Source organism: Sus scrofa, chromosome 4, assembly GCF_000003025.6.
Source record: "Sus scrofa isolate TJ Tabasco breed Duroc chromosome 4, Sscrofa11.1, whole genome shotgun sequence".
Classification (NCBI taxonomy): Eukaryota; Metazoa; Chordata; class Mammalia; order Artiodactyla; family Suidae; genus Sus; species Sus scrofa.
In genome coordinates this window covers 126,744,831-126,759,800 of record NC_010446.5, presented here as the reverse complement: position 1 = coordinate 126,759,800, position 14,970 = coordinate 126,744,831, and the positions used below count along the sequence as shown (strand labels likewise).

Below are 14,970 nucleotides of genomic sequence, written 5' to 3'. Positions count from 1 at the left end.
ACAGCAACGTGGATGCCGAGCCATGTCTACAACCTACACCACAGCTCCCTGCAATGCCGGATCCCCAACCCACTGAGCAAGGCCAGCACTCGAACCCGCATCCTCGTGGATCCTAGTTGGGTTTGTTACCACTGAGCTATGACGGGACCTCCCTGATGTGTGTGTTATATCTTTGACCCCTTGTAAAAGTGAGTAGGGTTTTTTACGAGCTACCACACCTTATAGGCAATCAATATAAACAGAAGAATCTTCTCATTCACCAGGACTAAATTTTGAGTGAGGAGAGACCTTGAAAGAAACTCTGAGATTGAAGCAATCAAAAGGAGCTCAGCGTGGACCTGGGAAACGGTGGGGAAGTTTTAAAAAAGTCATTCCATTATTTACAGAATAAAATCAGCCCAATGACACAGTCTAAGTATGGCCTCCGTTCTCCCACCAGCCAGAGCTGAAGAGAATGAATAGCAGGTGCTCAGTTTCAGTGAATCAGACCTGCCGCTGTTGCTTGGGGAAGCTTACAGAGTACGTTAACCCTGGGCATGCTGAGTTCTTAGTTGCTAAAATCTCCTAATTGCGTGAACTTAATTTTCTTGGCCTCAGACTGAATTGCCTGTGTATGATGGAGCCTGGTGACAGCAGTTCAATGACCAGCTCTTTGGCACTGGCACCAAGAAGCTGCAGTCTGGTGATGAGGCTTCGAGCTGCTGGAAGTGTCTCACAGGCAAGTTGCATAACGTGGGTGTGTTTGGGGTCTTCATCTGTGAAATGGGGTAATGATGATACACCTGCCTTACAGAGCATCGTCGTGGGGGATCAGTGAGTTAGCTCACGGCAAGCCCTCGCGTTGAGCGCTCAATCTATTTTAGGGGTTCTCATGAATAGTGTTTCTAAAATATTTGGAAGGTCGGTCCATTACCGAGATAAAAAGAAATTCTGGAAAAACAGAGCTCTTGGAATGTAATATTATACGAGAGCTCAAGAAGTGGACACAGCCCAAGGAGGAACGAGTTGTGCTCTCTTTTCAAAAGCCAGCAAACCAGTCACCGGGGACTTCACGTCTCACAAGCAGCTTTTCATGCCTTTATTAATCTGTTTATTTGGCTTAGCAAATCAGAGGAACCCGACTTCGTATTATTAAGAACCCTCTGGTTGGTTATGAGTGTTTCTAAGTAGTTCTCTAAACTCGGGTCAGACCCAATGACCCATCTGGCCAAAGGCCAGATTTCCAAAGCACAGCTTCAAGGATCTCTGTCTTGGGCTGATTTATGGGCCCCGTGAACTATTTTAGTTGTATAGGGAATATGGAATTGGTGGCTGGTAGAGAGGAGGGGACAAACCTCCTTTCCTCCAACCCATCTCAGGTTCATTGGCAGGGAAATTAGACTCACCAAAGACATCGGCAAGAGGAAAGCAAACACAAGGTTATTGACACACGCATCATGCAGACACGCAGATACGAGTAACGCAAAGGGATGGTTAGAGCTTGGGCTCATTTTAATAGTTTCACAAAAGAACAATGAATTTTTAGAGATGGGACAAGGCGAAGGAAAAGGACTTTGAGCTCCCAGGGGTGGTAAACCGTGAGGAGGCAAATATGGGAAAACTCACAGTAACTAAGGGCTAGTTTGAGCCAGGTTTGTTGTGTAGATCTTCTGGTGCCCCCTCTGAGCCGATGAGGGCCTAGAGTTGTCTGCAGTGGTTAACTGCTGTCTGAGCTGGTAGAGAGGAGAGACAGGAAACCTTTGCAAATGTTATGTCCTGCTTTTAGGCAAATCGGGGAGGGCAGAGAGCTTTTCTTGTATCTGCTTCTTCTCAACAGCCTTTAGCTCAAAATAATCCTTGTGCCACAGTGACCTACTTAGGGATGGCATGCTCTGCCCCCCTTCAGTGAGCTGATCAGTACTTTGTTTTTTGGGGTTTTTTTTGTTTGTTTGTTTGTTTTTTGTTTTTTTTTTTTGTTAACTTGAAACTTGTGCTAAGACTGGTCACTGGAGCTGAAAGTGTTCACCCTTTTCTAATCTGCTCAAGAGGGTGAAAAGACATCTCTGTGATCACAAGTACCTAGAGCCTGGTTCCTTTAAAGAATTTATTTCAACTACATTGTGTAGACCCAATTTTTAAAATACCTCATCTACAAATGCCAAGTTTACAAAACGATGACTAAGCGGGTGATCATTGAAAAAACTCAAAGAATCTGTCCTCCTGTTGATCAGGACTAACTCCTCTGGAACGCCTCTGGTTATGGAGTTTCCCTTGTGGTGCAGTGGGTTAAGGATCCACCTGGCATTGTCTCTGAGGCGGCTTGGGTCGCTGCTGGGACATGGGTTGGATCCCTGGCCCAGGAACTTCCATGTGCTGCAAATGTGGCCAAAAAAAAAAAAAAGAAGAAGACAGAGAGACGGATATACACCATGTTTAGGAAATGCATCTTTTGATTACAGCAAAGTGCACCAAACACTTTACAAAGATGCTCTTTTAAAAAGGACACACCATTCAGGCCAGCATTGAGCATCTTTGGTTATTCATCTATCCCTTTGCCAACCAAAGAAGAAAAACAAGTGAACAGAGTTTTGCAAAAAGACACAACATTACGACTGCACGTTTCACGCTGCTAGTCTCAATCCATGTGGCATATAAACGATGACTTGATGTAGAGGGTTCTTTATCTGAGAACCTTACAGGTTCAGCTCAATGTATTGCCTTTTACAAACTAGAAAACAGCCATGAGGGACACGGGGCTTAAAATGCAGCCTGTTTTACTGTTACCCGATGCGGAAGATCGCCCTCCGCTACACCTACTCTTTGTTTTAAAGATCCCTTTAGAATTCAGTTGTACCAACAGAGAAGCGGGGGAGGGTGAGAAGGGCGCAGGTGCAGAATAGTTGAGAGAGGCTGCTCAGGCCGGTGCATTCCTTTCCTCAAGCGAAACCCTAGCTCCTACCCTTTCTAAAGGGGGCAGCACGCTGAGTGCTGGGGTGGTCGGATGTCCTTGATTTCCTAGGAAGACCAGATTCAGTCCAGGCTTTCTTTTCTCTCCTTGCCCCACCCCCCGCTCGCTGCCCGCACGTCTTACCCGCCCCCTTTCCACGGAGGACGGTCACAGAGCGCAGCCTGTCCTCCGAGAATCCAGGGCCGGTGGCAGAGCGGGGCGCACGCAATTTCCATCAGCTGTGACCCCCGCCCACTGCCCTCCGTCCGGTGCCTTCTCCCCCTCCCCACGCCCCGGCTCCTCTGTGCGCATAGGTGGGCCTTAAAGAACACAGCTTGAACTTGTCTGCTTATTCGCATGCAGTCTTCCAGGTGTCCCCGTGCCTTTTTTTCTGGTTGCAAAAGTCACACGGGTTCGTCATCACCTAAAGTCCCAGATTACAGACACGCATGTCCTTTAGAACATACCACGCCTCCCCTCCAAACTGCACCCTTTCCTTTTCACCCAGAGCAAAGGCCAAGCGTTCACGGGCCTGTGGATTTGCGCGCCCTCGCCCGCTTTGATCAGGGGCCTCCAGGTCTGCCCTCGTTCCCCGCGCTCCTGCGGCCACCGTCCAGCGACCGCACGTCGGGGCCTTTGCAGCAGCTCTTCCTCTGCGGCTGTGCTCACGCCGGACACGGCGGGCCTTCGATCTTGGTCCGCGCGGGCTGCCCGAACACAACACACACACTGGGCAGCTTCAACGTCTGTGTGCTCACGGTTCTGGAGCGCGGACGTGCCCTTCAGGGCTCTGGCCAGCTTGGTTTCTGGTGAGCGCCCTTCCTGGCTTGGAGTCAACCACCATCTCCTCTGTCCTCACACGGCCTTTCCTCGGGGCAATGTCCCAACCTCCTTTAACCTCGGTGACTGCCTCAGAGGCCCTGGCTTCGAGTACAGCCCCACAGGCTCTGGCTTCAACATGGGGATTTGAGGGGAGGGACCCAAAGCTTCAGGCCACAGCAGCCTCCTTCTCCCTCATTCCATCGCCCAGCTCCGTGGGCCAGCAGGGGTCACTGGGGCTTATCCTGGGCTCTAATTATCTGGTGGCTCCCCTGGGACCAGAGCCTGGATGCTTGCGTCACCTGCGTGGTGGGGCCTCAGCGCTGCTGATGGCAGGTCGCTCTGGTCGTGGGTGTCTTACTCTTTCAGAGTCTGGCCTGCGCCTCCTCACACAATAGTGTGACTGTTTCAAAAGGGCAAAAGGGAGCCCCCGGGCTCCTCAGGGCATGGGATCCTGCAAGGCAAGTCAGAAAAGCAGTGTCCGTTGACAGGAGATGGGGCCTCAGGACAGAACGATTTGTCAGGAGTCACGGCTGTCACAATCTGTCACTCACGGGATCCTTTCTAAGACGGCAACTTCACTCTTAACTTTTCTTTTTTTTTTTGATTATCCTTGGCTAACAAACTACAAATTCTGCACAAAATGTGTTTATTCATGAATCTATCTCTACCACCGAGAAGAGAACCTAGAATGGTGGGTGTTCAATAAATATTTGTTAAGTAACAAAACATTGATTTTAAAATATTTTCCAGAACCCTTCGTCCTTAGGATTTCTATCACTTTGGTCACACCTTTACTGTTAAAAAGTGCTTTTCAGGAGTTCCTGTTACGGCTCAGCGGGTTAAGAATCTGACTAGCGTCCATGAGGTTGCAGGTTCAATCCCTGGCCTTGCTCAGTGGGTGAAGGATCTGGCGTTGCCCTGAGCTGTGGTGTAGGTCACAGACGCAGCTCAGATCTGATGTTGCTGTGGCTGTGGTGTAGGCTGGCAGCTGCAGCTCTGATTCACCCCCTAGCCTGGGAACCTCCATATGCCACACCCGTGGCCTTAAAAAAGAAAAAAAAAAATTGCTTTTCCATAAAGTCATGCCAGCTTACTTTTCCCAACACCCTCAGGAAGCAGGCAGAATAAGTATCATTGCTCCCACTTTATAGGTGAGGAAACGGAGGCTGAGGCAGGAAGAGGACTTGCCCAGGGTCACACGCCTGAAAAGAAGAGAGCTTCCGACTTTCTGTCCCAGGCTCTCTATCAGCCATCGTGCAATCTTCCAGGTGAAATGCACCTTCTGCCCTGTGCTCGGGGAGCTCTGTAAATGATTTGGGTGCTCCAGCTGGCTCCAGGCCACAGGGCCAAGCGTTATCTTTCTGCAGTCTCCTCCACAGAGGTCAACATGTAAACTTCTCCTGGAGATCCAGAATCAACACGCGCTCGCTGAAAGGGGAGGGGTCAGGACCTGTCTTCAGGGACCTTGCCCTGGACACTGTTTGTGCAAAAGCTGAACTTCAAAGCCTCGCGTCCAACCCGTGGTTGCCAGGTTGTTCTGGTCTGGATACGCCTTGGTTGGGGCAGAAAATACCCCCCTCTCCAGCTTTGAGCAGCAGTTCCACTCAGAGAAGGCTGGTTAAAGAGTGAATCTTGGTATCACAGGGAAGTGAAGCCAGATGGAGGGAGAAAGCAACTCTGTTCATTCAAAATACGTTGTGATGCTTTTAGGAAGGCTTGTCCCCTTTTGGAAAAGCCTCTTGAGATATTGCTTGCTGACCTGACCGGAGCGAGGAGCAAGTTAGAGGGTAAAGACAGCCTGTTTAAAATAGGAAGTTTTAGGAGTTCCCGTCGTGGTGCAGTGGTTAATGAATCCGACTAGGAACCATGAGGTTGTGGGTTCGATCCCTGGCCGTGCTCAGTGGGTTAAGGATCTGGCATTGCTGTGACTGTGGTGTAGGCCAGCGGCTTCAGCCCCAATTAGACCCTCTAGCCTGGGAACCTCCATGTGTCCGGGGAGCGGCCCTAGAAAAGACCAAAAAAAAAGGGAAGTTTTATGCTTTCTGTCTCATCTCTTTTTTGCGACTTGTCATGCATGGTGTTTTTGATTTCTTATTTGATGTCCTTCTAAGTGAACCTAATATTTTAGATTATTAGATTAAATATCACCAGTCATCCTTACATTGTGCAATGCCCATTTTAAATGCAAATATAAGAGCATTATGCGAATGTGCAGAGCAGTGAAATCACAGTTTGTATTTGTAGCTCAAACATGCATACAGATTTTGTTGTTACCGAAACAGCAGAAATGCTGGATGAAGTCAACGCAACTGTTTTTAGCTTCGCGTGTTGATGTGCCCTCATTCTCCCAACACTCTGCCTTTGGTTCACTGATGAGGGAGCGAAGACTTGAAAGGAGAAGAAATCTAGGGTTGCCCTCTTTCCCTTTCTTTCTTTGTCATTATTTTTGGACTTAGTGGTTGTTGGCTAATTCAGAAGTAACAGGAATGAGAAAGGCTCTAGTAGGGCTCCTTAGTCAATGGTTAAATACCATTTCCACTTAGAGCACCGTTCTTCTGCATTCAAATCAAGTTCTGGTCCACAGAGCAAGGTCTCTCAGTGCTGTGAGCGCCCCGCCCCAGCAGATGGAATTCACTCACTTGTTCCTGGCTGGAGTCGAACTGAGCTCCCGGGCGTCATGGGCAACGTGGGAGTTCTGTGCTCATGGAACAATCAAGAATGTTATATGCAAATGGAACAGCAAGAAAGAGTGGACACTCATCCTCTATCTCTCTCCTCTTCTCACACACATGCTCCCTTGTCTCATCAGTGTAACTGTGAAATCCAAGTTTAAAGATGAAATGATTAAAGATTTCAGAAGGGCAACAGCAAAGCATTATATCAAGTGTGCTGTGACTATGCAGATCTCCAGGTTTGGTTGGTTGGTTGTTTTTCTTTTTAGGGCCCAGCACTCAGCATATGGAAGTTCCCAGGCTAGGGGTCGAATCAGAGCTAGAGCTGCCAGCCTACACCACAGCTCACAGCAACACTGGATCCTTCACCCACTGAGTGAGGCCAGGGACTGAACCCGCAACCTCAAGGATACTAGCCTGGCGGGTAACGCCCGGAGCCACAACGGGAACTCCTACTTGTCCTTTTAATGGCTCCTCATTGGTAATGTATTCCAGGCAGTATGGTATAGGGAATATAAAGCTTCAGTCCTTAGACTCTTACAAGCTCTGGCAAGTGAGCAACTGGCATGGTTCTCACCATGTTAGGAGCCAGATGTGGTAGCTTTGCCTTGGCCTTGGTGAGCCTGTCCTCTGCCCTCCTTTGCAATGGCATTTCATTCATTAGCGTTTCTTCGTTCAAGGCCAGATTCTCTCTATCTTTCCTTCCGCCTTCCTTCCTTTCTTCATCCCTTCCTTAAACTCAATTAGGGTGTTACAAGTAATTTGTGCCAAAACAATTGATTTGACTCCTAATTTTTCTGGCTGGCAATTAGTTGAGAAAAAACCAGATAAGCAGAAAACAGAAACTTGCTCTGTTCTGCCATCTATTTTTGTCTTTTTAGGGCCACACCGGTGGCATATGGAAGTTCCCAGGCTAAGGGTCTACAGCTCGCAGCAATGCTGGATGCTTATCCCACTGAGTGAGCCAGGGATCAAACCCACGTCTGCATGGGTACTAGTTGGGTTTGTAACTGCTGAGCCACAATGGGAACTCCAGATGTGTATTTTAATATTGATTCATCTATCAGATGTCTGTTGATGAAAAAAGCCTCGGTGGTAAAACAGTATGGACAATATAAACAATGTCCTTTTTGGAACCAAACTTGGCAGTGAAACTCATCCCCAGATGCCGGGTCGTGGTGAAGGAGAGTGCAGCGTTCATTGCTGGGCCCCGAGCACGGAGTCCAGGGCCGCTGGTGCTCAAACACCCAAACTGCCCAATGGGTTTCTGCAAAGCATTTTTAAAGGGAGGGTGAGGGAGGGGCCTCCCAGGTTTGCGATCTGCTTGTGTGCAGTTTTCTGATTTGGCTGATGGTGAAGTAACAGGGTTAATATTATCAGTCCTTAGGTGCCAGTATGACTGGGAGCTCCACACCAGTGGTTATCAAGTAGTTAATTTCTCCCATTGGGTGGGGGGGTCAGCATCGTTAAAACTACTCAGGGAATGCGCCTCAGGTACCTGTCTAGGTACTTTGGAGAGGAGCTAGAGCAGAGGGTGGGGGGGGGGGGGCTGTCCTTGGAAGTCCCCTTAGGGTCCTGCTCAGTTACATTTCCTGCTCTCAGAGAGCTTACACATTCATGGGGAAAAAACAATACATAAATTATTTAACAAATAAGTTCCATTCATCTAAAGTTAATTGCTATCAGAAAAAAGCAAATATATTGTGTAATAGAGAGTGATTTGGGAAGCTAATATCTACATATGTGTGTTATATATATAGATATATATCTATATATATAGTCTTTTTGCCTTTTCTAGGGCCACACCCATGGCATATGGAGGTTCCCAGGCTAGGGGTGAATCGAGCTGTAGCCACCAGCCTACACCAGAGCCACAGCAACGCAGGATCCGAGCCACGTCTTCGACCTACACCACAGCTCATGGCAACGCTGATCCTTAACCCACTGAGCGAGGCCAGGGATCGAACCGAACCTCATGGTTCCTAGATTTGCTAACCACTGAGCCACGATGGGAACTCCTGGGAAGCTCATTTAGACTGAGGGTCAGCTAAGCCTTTCTTCGGAGGTGACACTTGATCTAAACTAGAACTTGCACACGAATTACCTAGGGATTCTATTTAAATGCAGAATATGATGCTCTAGGTGAGGTGTGCCCGAAGCTCCGCGTTTCTTAGAAGGGCTCACGTGGTCCTTACGCTGCTCCTCCATGAAGCACTTGCTGGACAGAAAGGATAATGAAGGGGCCTCTAGAGAAGGGAGCTCCAGGAGGAGGAAGGAGTGATTACCTAGGTGCCAAGGTGTGAGAAAAGTTGATATTTGGGTTTTGCACCCATTTTTTGGAGGCTGGGAGTAGTGAGTGGGCAATGAGGCTTTACAATGAGAGCACGGAAGCAGGCCAGTCACGTGGGGCCGTATGGACAGGAAGTCTTCGTTTTATCTCCCTGTCGAGGCAGACACTGGAAGGTCTCAAGGGGGCAAAGAGTAGCATGATTAGGTTTAAGCCAACAATTAACATCAAGCCAATAACTAGCTGGTGACACCATCTTCTGAGATATAAAACAGCCAAACCAAACAAAAACAAAAAAAAAACCCAGACAAACCAAAAAGGAAACCAGAATTTGTATTTTCAATAAATGGAAAAGAGAAAATCATCCAGATGATGTTTAATTTAAACTATCTGTTTGTATGTGTATTGTGTGCTGGTGCAGATTTCATTTAGAACCTGACATTAGAATGAAGGTAAAAAGGGCAAATGCACCTGAGAATTTAGAATTATTTGGTAGCGTATTGTTAAAACCAAAAAAAAAAGTTAGCCTGATAAATGTGATAGATGGTGGGAGTTCTCCGGCAAACAATGTTTTGCATTGTAAGACGAGTTGACTCGACTTTTGCCTCAGCCTGGAATTTTCCAAAGGAGGGAGATGATTTATTCGAACAGGGACGGGTGGAAAGTTCGGGTATTTCTAAGGACTCACTAGTAAAAGAGAGTCTTTCGCCTCAGATAGCGCTTCCTTTGGAATTCCCACGAATGATTTCTGTCATTTGAAGTTGTTTAATAGAAAGTTACCTTTTTTTCCACTTGAGCCTCTAACACATTTTTCTGGTACCATCAATATGCTCATATTTCCAGTTAAAAGAATGGTTAAGACTGAATTATGGTATAAATGCTTTTTTTCCCCTTTCACAGCTGTTTTTCCTTAATTCATTTCTTTGTCGCTGTCAAGGTTAAGTGAAATCAGTACTGAAGGAAAGAACAGAAGGAATTTGGGATGCTTTTCTATAAATTCTGGACCCAATGACTTATCCCATGAGAATTCCTGGTAGCACTTGGGATTTTTTTTTTTTTTTTTTGGTCTTTTTGTCTTTTTAGGGCTGCACCCATGGTGTATGGAGGTTGCCAGGTTAGGGGTCTAATCGGAGCTACAGCCACCGGCCTACGCCAGAGCCACAGCAACACTAGATCTGAGCCTCGTCTGCAACCTACACCACAGCTCACGGCAACGCCGGATACTTAACCCGCTGAGCAAGGCCAGGGATTGAACCCGCCACCTCATGGTTCCTAGTCGGATTCGTTAACCACTGAGCCATGACGGGGACTCTGCACTCAGGATTTTTAGGATAAATCATTCTGGGAAAATGTTTTTTTCCCTGGCTGTTAGGTTAACATGAAAAAAGCAATAATACTCTGTATCAACCTTTGATCCAACATGATTTCTCAAAGCAAGGTTGTGGGAATTTCTCCCTGGGTGATACAAAATTGCATTTTCACCCCCCCAGTACTGCACGTAGCAGATGTAGATACTGCGTAGGCTTTAATTGAATTACTTGTGGATTCCAAGAATCTTCTAGAAACCTTAGATGGATTCCTTTCATCTTGCAGATAGTGAGTTTCAAGTGGAGGGGGTCGGGGTGAGAGTCTAGCTCCTGGGCAAAAAAGACACAAGAAAGAACCTCGCTCTTTCCTTTGAAACTGAAGCCATCAGTTTCCTAAGGACACTTTATAGATCAAGGGCCTGAATCTTCAAACATTCTGATTATCCGGCTGATTCTACGTGTGAGCTTCTAAGTTTCTGTTTACTGCCGTGGCCCTCGAGGCCTTCCCACCCCCACTGGTCTGGGGAGAGCTGTGGGATCAACAGATTCTCTCCTAGGAAATAAACAAACCTCCTCACCTAATGAGGAGCTTTTCTGATGAAATAGACTCAGGAGGGAAACAAGAACGACTTTCTCGCAGGCATGTCAGAACTGGAATAATAGAGTTGGGTGGAAAATATATTAAAACGCTAAAAGATGATTTGCTCCTCTGTTCCTGACCTGCACTGTCTTTGGAAAAAGAGTAATTCTGACCGCGTTCCCTTCCTGCCACTTCAGAGTGAGCTGCAGGCTGGGCGAGGAGTCTTCCGTTGACATCCGGCTAAAGCCCGAGGCAGTAGTTTTTGCACTTAGCAAGACACAGCAGCCACTTGTGACCACTTCTTGTGGAGAAGAGGGCAGAATGGGCAGTTTTCTGTGGCAAAGGGTTGGGGACGTTACCTAGGAAACAAGCGGAGACTGTGAGAGGGGACAGCAAAGGCCTGAGGACAGAATTACAGGGCAAGGCGGCCTCCACCTGCGGTAGCCCCTGAAGGCCCAGGCTGGGAGTCCCCATCGCCTCTGCCCATCTCCACCTTCCCCACGTGGTCTGCGGGAGCAGGTTCCCAAGACAGGGTTAGAACCCCTCGCCCTCCTCCTCCGAGTGACTTTGTAATACACACCTCACTTTTTTGGTTACTCCATCAGTGTTCGGGGGGACCCAGGAGACAGGGGTGGCTGGGTTTGAGAAAGACATCACACCTCCTGATCCCTCAGCGGGCCCTGGTGGAGAAGGGTCTCAGAGGGACCCGGACCAGACTCGTTCACGATGAAGATAAAGGGAAGTTGACCGGCCAGCAGGTGACTCCCTAAGCGAGAGATGACATGTCTACATAGCCTTGATTCCTCCTCAAGCGCTAGCAAGGTTCATGCACATAGCAGGACGGGAAGGGTTCCTGGACTCTCTGGGTCCCGTGACACTGCGTCATTATTATTGCAAAGGCTTTTGTAAAGGATTTGTAGATACTGGGCCCAGTATGGCCCTGAAGAATCCCTCCATGAGAGCTAATTCACTCCCTTTAGATTGCAGACTCTAATCTAGGTTCTCGGCAAATCAGTTCCTTTTTTTTTAGGGCCACACTCCTGGCATATGGAAATTCCCAGGCTAGGGGTCAGGTCAGAGTTGCAGCTGCCAGCCTACACCACAGCCACGGCAGCATGGGATCCGAGCCACGTCTGCAACCTACACTGCTGCTCATGTCAACACGGATCCTTAACCCACTAAGTGGGGGTCAGGGATCGAACCCGCATCCTCATGGATGCTAGTAGGGTTTGCAACCCGCTGAGCCAAAACAGACACTCCCCGAATCAGTTCTGTTTGGTCTCCGACCTCAGTGACCTCGTAATCTAATGGTAAGAGGACAACCGCGAGGGATCACTCATTTCAATTCAATGAAAGGAAACACAGCGAAGAGCGTCTAATGAGTTCATCTGAGAGATGGTGGGGGATCTGCGCAGATGCAGTGGCAGGAAGGGTGAAACAGGAGAGGGAGGCTGAGTCTGAGAGATGACTCTGAAGCCTCGTAAAACAGGGCCGATAGGCAGCTGGAGACGGTGGGAGAGGGGCTGGCAAACCCTGGACTGTCACCACCACAGCTGGGGGGGGGCGGGGGGGCGGTCATGCAGCCCCGGAAGTTGCGGCCTCAGGGCCTTACGGGCTGTGTGTCAGGAACGAGGGTGTTGTTTTGCCGTTTGGACTCCTGTGTGTGTGCGTTGGAGAGTCTGCAGACGCCGGCGGTTCTGGGAAGGGAGGGGAACAGGAGGAGGGGGGCCTAACTTGTCCAACACCAATAGCAGACACATGGCTTTTCCCTTGGAAAAATGAAACAGATGTCAAGGGAGGAAGGTACATTCGGGTGGACCCAAAGGTCTTGAGGGCACAGGCTCCCCAGTCAGAGTGGCTGCTCTGGTCTCTGTGAGCCCCGAGGCCCCGCCTGGCAACCCAAGCCCTCTGGACTCTGAGCAATAGGCTGGCACATAGTAAGTGCTTAGCAAATATTAGCTTCTACTATTCTAAGTAATTCTGGGCGGGAAAGCGACGTCAGAAGTATTTTTCTAAGTATGAACAAAAAGCTAAGAAAAAAACAGCTTTCCAAACAGCACTAGAATGTAACTCTAAAAGCACTGTCGACAACAACCAAAAAATAGGTAAATGGGAAATCATCAAAATTTAAAACGTGGTCCTTCAAAGGGCATCAGCAAGAAGGTGAAAAGACATCCCACAGAATGGGAGAAAAATTTTGCAAACTGTGTATCTAAAAAGAGATTAAAATTGGGAATTCGGGATTAACATATACACACTAATACAAATAAAATAGATTACCGACAAGGGCCGGCTGTGTAGTACAGTGAACTGTACTCAATATTTTGTAATAACCTATTTTGTAATAATCTATAAGAGGTAAAAATCTGTTTATATATATGTTTGTGTACATATGTATATTTATATATATTTATATAAAATATATATGTATATGTATTTACATATATTTTTTCCAGATTTTTTGTACACCTGAAACTAACACAGCATTGTGAATGAACTATCCTTTATTAGCAAAAATTCAGAGAAGTCATAATTCAATAATAAAAAGATATATAACCTAATATTTTACTATTTTATTTCACTTTATTGAGGGCCACACCCACAGCACACCCAGGCTACAGGGTCAAATCAGACCTACAGCTGCTGACCTACACCAGAGCCACAGCAACACTAGATGTGAGCTGTGTCTTTGACCTCGGCCCCAGTTCATGCCAACTCTGGATCCTTCACACTGAGAGAGGTCGGGGATCAGACCTGCATCCTCGTGGATTCTAGTCAGGTTTGTTTCTGCTGAGCCACAACAGGAACTGCCTAACTAATATTTGAAATGGGCAAAGGACCTGGATGAGTGTTTCTCCAAAGAGGGTCTATCAATGAGGATATACTCGACATCTTTAGCGATCAGGGAAATACAAATCAAAACCACAAGGAGATACCACTTCGCACATTCTAGGATGGTTCTAATGAAACTGGCAAGTATGGGGAGTTCCTGGCGTGGCGCAGTGGAAACAAATCCAACTAGGAAACATGAGGTTTCGGGTTCGATCCCTGACCTCGCTCAGTGGGTTAAGGATCCGGCATTGCCATGAGTTGTGGTGTAGCTGCAGATACGCCTTGGATCTGGAGTTGCTGTAGCTGTGGCGTAGGCCAGTGGCTACAGCTCCAATTCGCCCCCTAGCCTGGGAACCTCCGTATGCTATGGGTGCGGCCCTAAAAAGCAAAAAAAAAAAAAAAAAAAAAAAAAAAAGAAAAGAAAAGAAAAGAAAAAGAAAGAAAATAACAGGAAGTTTTGGTGAGGATGTGGAGAAAATGAAACCCTCACAGCAGGCTTATAAGAGTAGAAAATGGTGCAGCTACTTTGGAAAGAGCTGGTCATTCCTGGAAAGGTTAAGCATAGAGTTACCACGTGACCTAGAATTATACCTCTAGGTATAGACCCAACAGAAATGAAAATACAAGTCCACACAAAACCTTATCCATGGATGTTCACAGCTGCATTGTACAGAATAGCCAAAAAGACTCAAATGTCCTAAATGCCCACCCCCTGATGAATGGATAGTGAGAATGTGGTCTGTCCATACAGCGAAATACCATTTGGTGATAAAAAGACAAGAAGCGCTGATAGATGCTCAACATGGATGAGCCTTGAAAACGTTATGCTTGGTGAAAGAAGCCCAACATTAAACAAAAATTTTTATATAATTCTATTTATAGGAAATATCCAGGATAGGCCAATCTGTAGAGTCGGCGAGTGGATTCGCGGTCGCCAGGCGTTGGAGATGTTTGAGAGGGCACAGAGACTGAATGGTGACACATGTGGAGTTTCTCTGGGGCGGTGGAAATGTTCTCAGGTTGATTGTTGTGATCATGGCAGAACTCTGTGTCTACACCAAAATCCACTGATTTATACACTATCGCTGGGCGAATTGCATCTCAATGAAATTAAAAAAAAAAAAAAAGCAGTACTAGAGGGAGGCATCAGTATGTTAAGCATTCTCCTGGTTAAGCATTCTCCTGGTTAAGATACATCATATAGATGCCATGTGTCAGATTTCTCATCAGTATCAAATGAGAAATTTCTAGTGGTTGTGCAAAGTGGAAAATCATGGTTCTTAGATGACCTAAAGACCGCTTCTGCTGGACATCTTGCAGTTGTTTCTCCAGACCCATTCTCCACATAGAAGAGCTATCTCATCAATAAATTTGATCAGAAATAGTTGCTTATAGGCTCAGTTTTAAGTGCATGGTGAAACTCCAGTTGAGGCCCAATAATGCCAGAATGTTCATGCTAGAAATGCCTTTGAGGAGTTCCCGTCGTGGCGCAGTGGTTAACGAATCGACTAGGAACCATGAGGTGCGGGTCGGTCCTGGCTTGC

At 47.2% G+C, this 14,970-nt stretch overlaps 1 protein-coding gene across 13 annotated transcripts in view; it reads left to right on the top strand.

Moving 5' to 3' along the window:
• Positions 1–8,081, top strand: part of LRRC8D (leucine rich repeat containing 8 family member D) — a 131,625-nt gene extending 123,544 nt beyond the window's left edge. For all 13 annotated transcript variants that reach the window (XM_021090303.1, XM_021090297.1, XM_005663699.3 and 10 more), the window contains one exon: positions 598–8,081. The gene's annotated coding sequence lies outside the window, so the exon portion shown is untranslated. The remainder of the gene's footprint in view (positions 1–597) is intronic.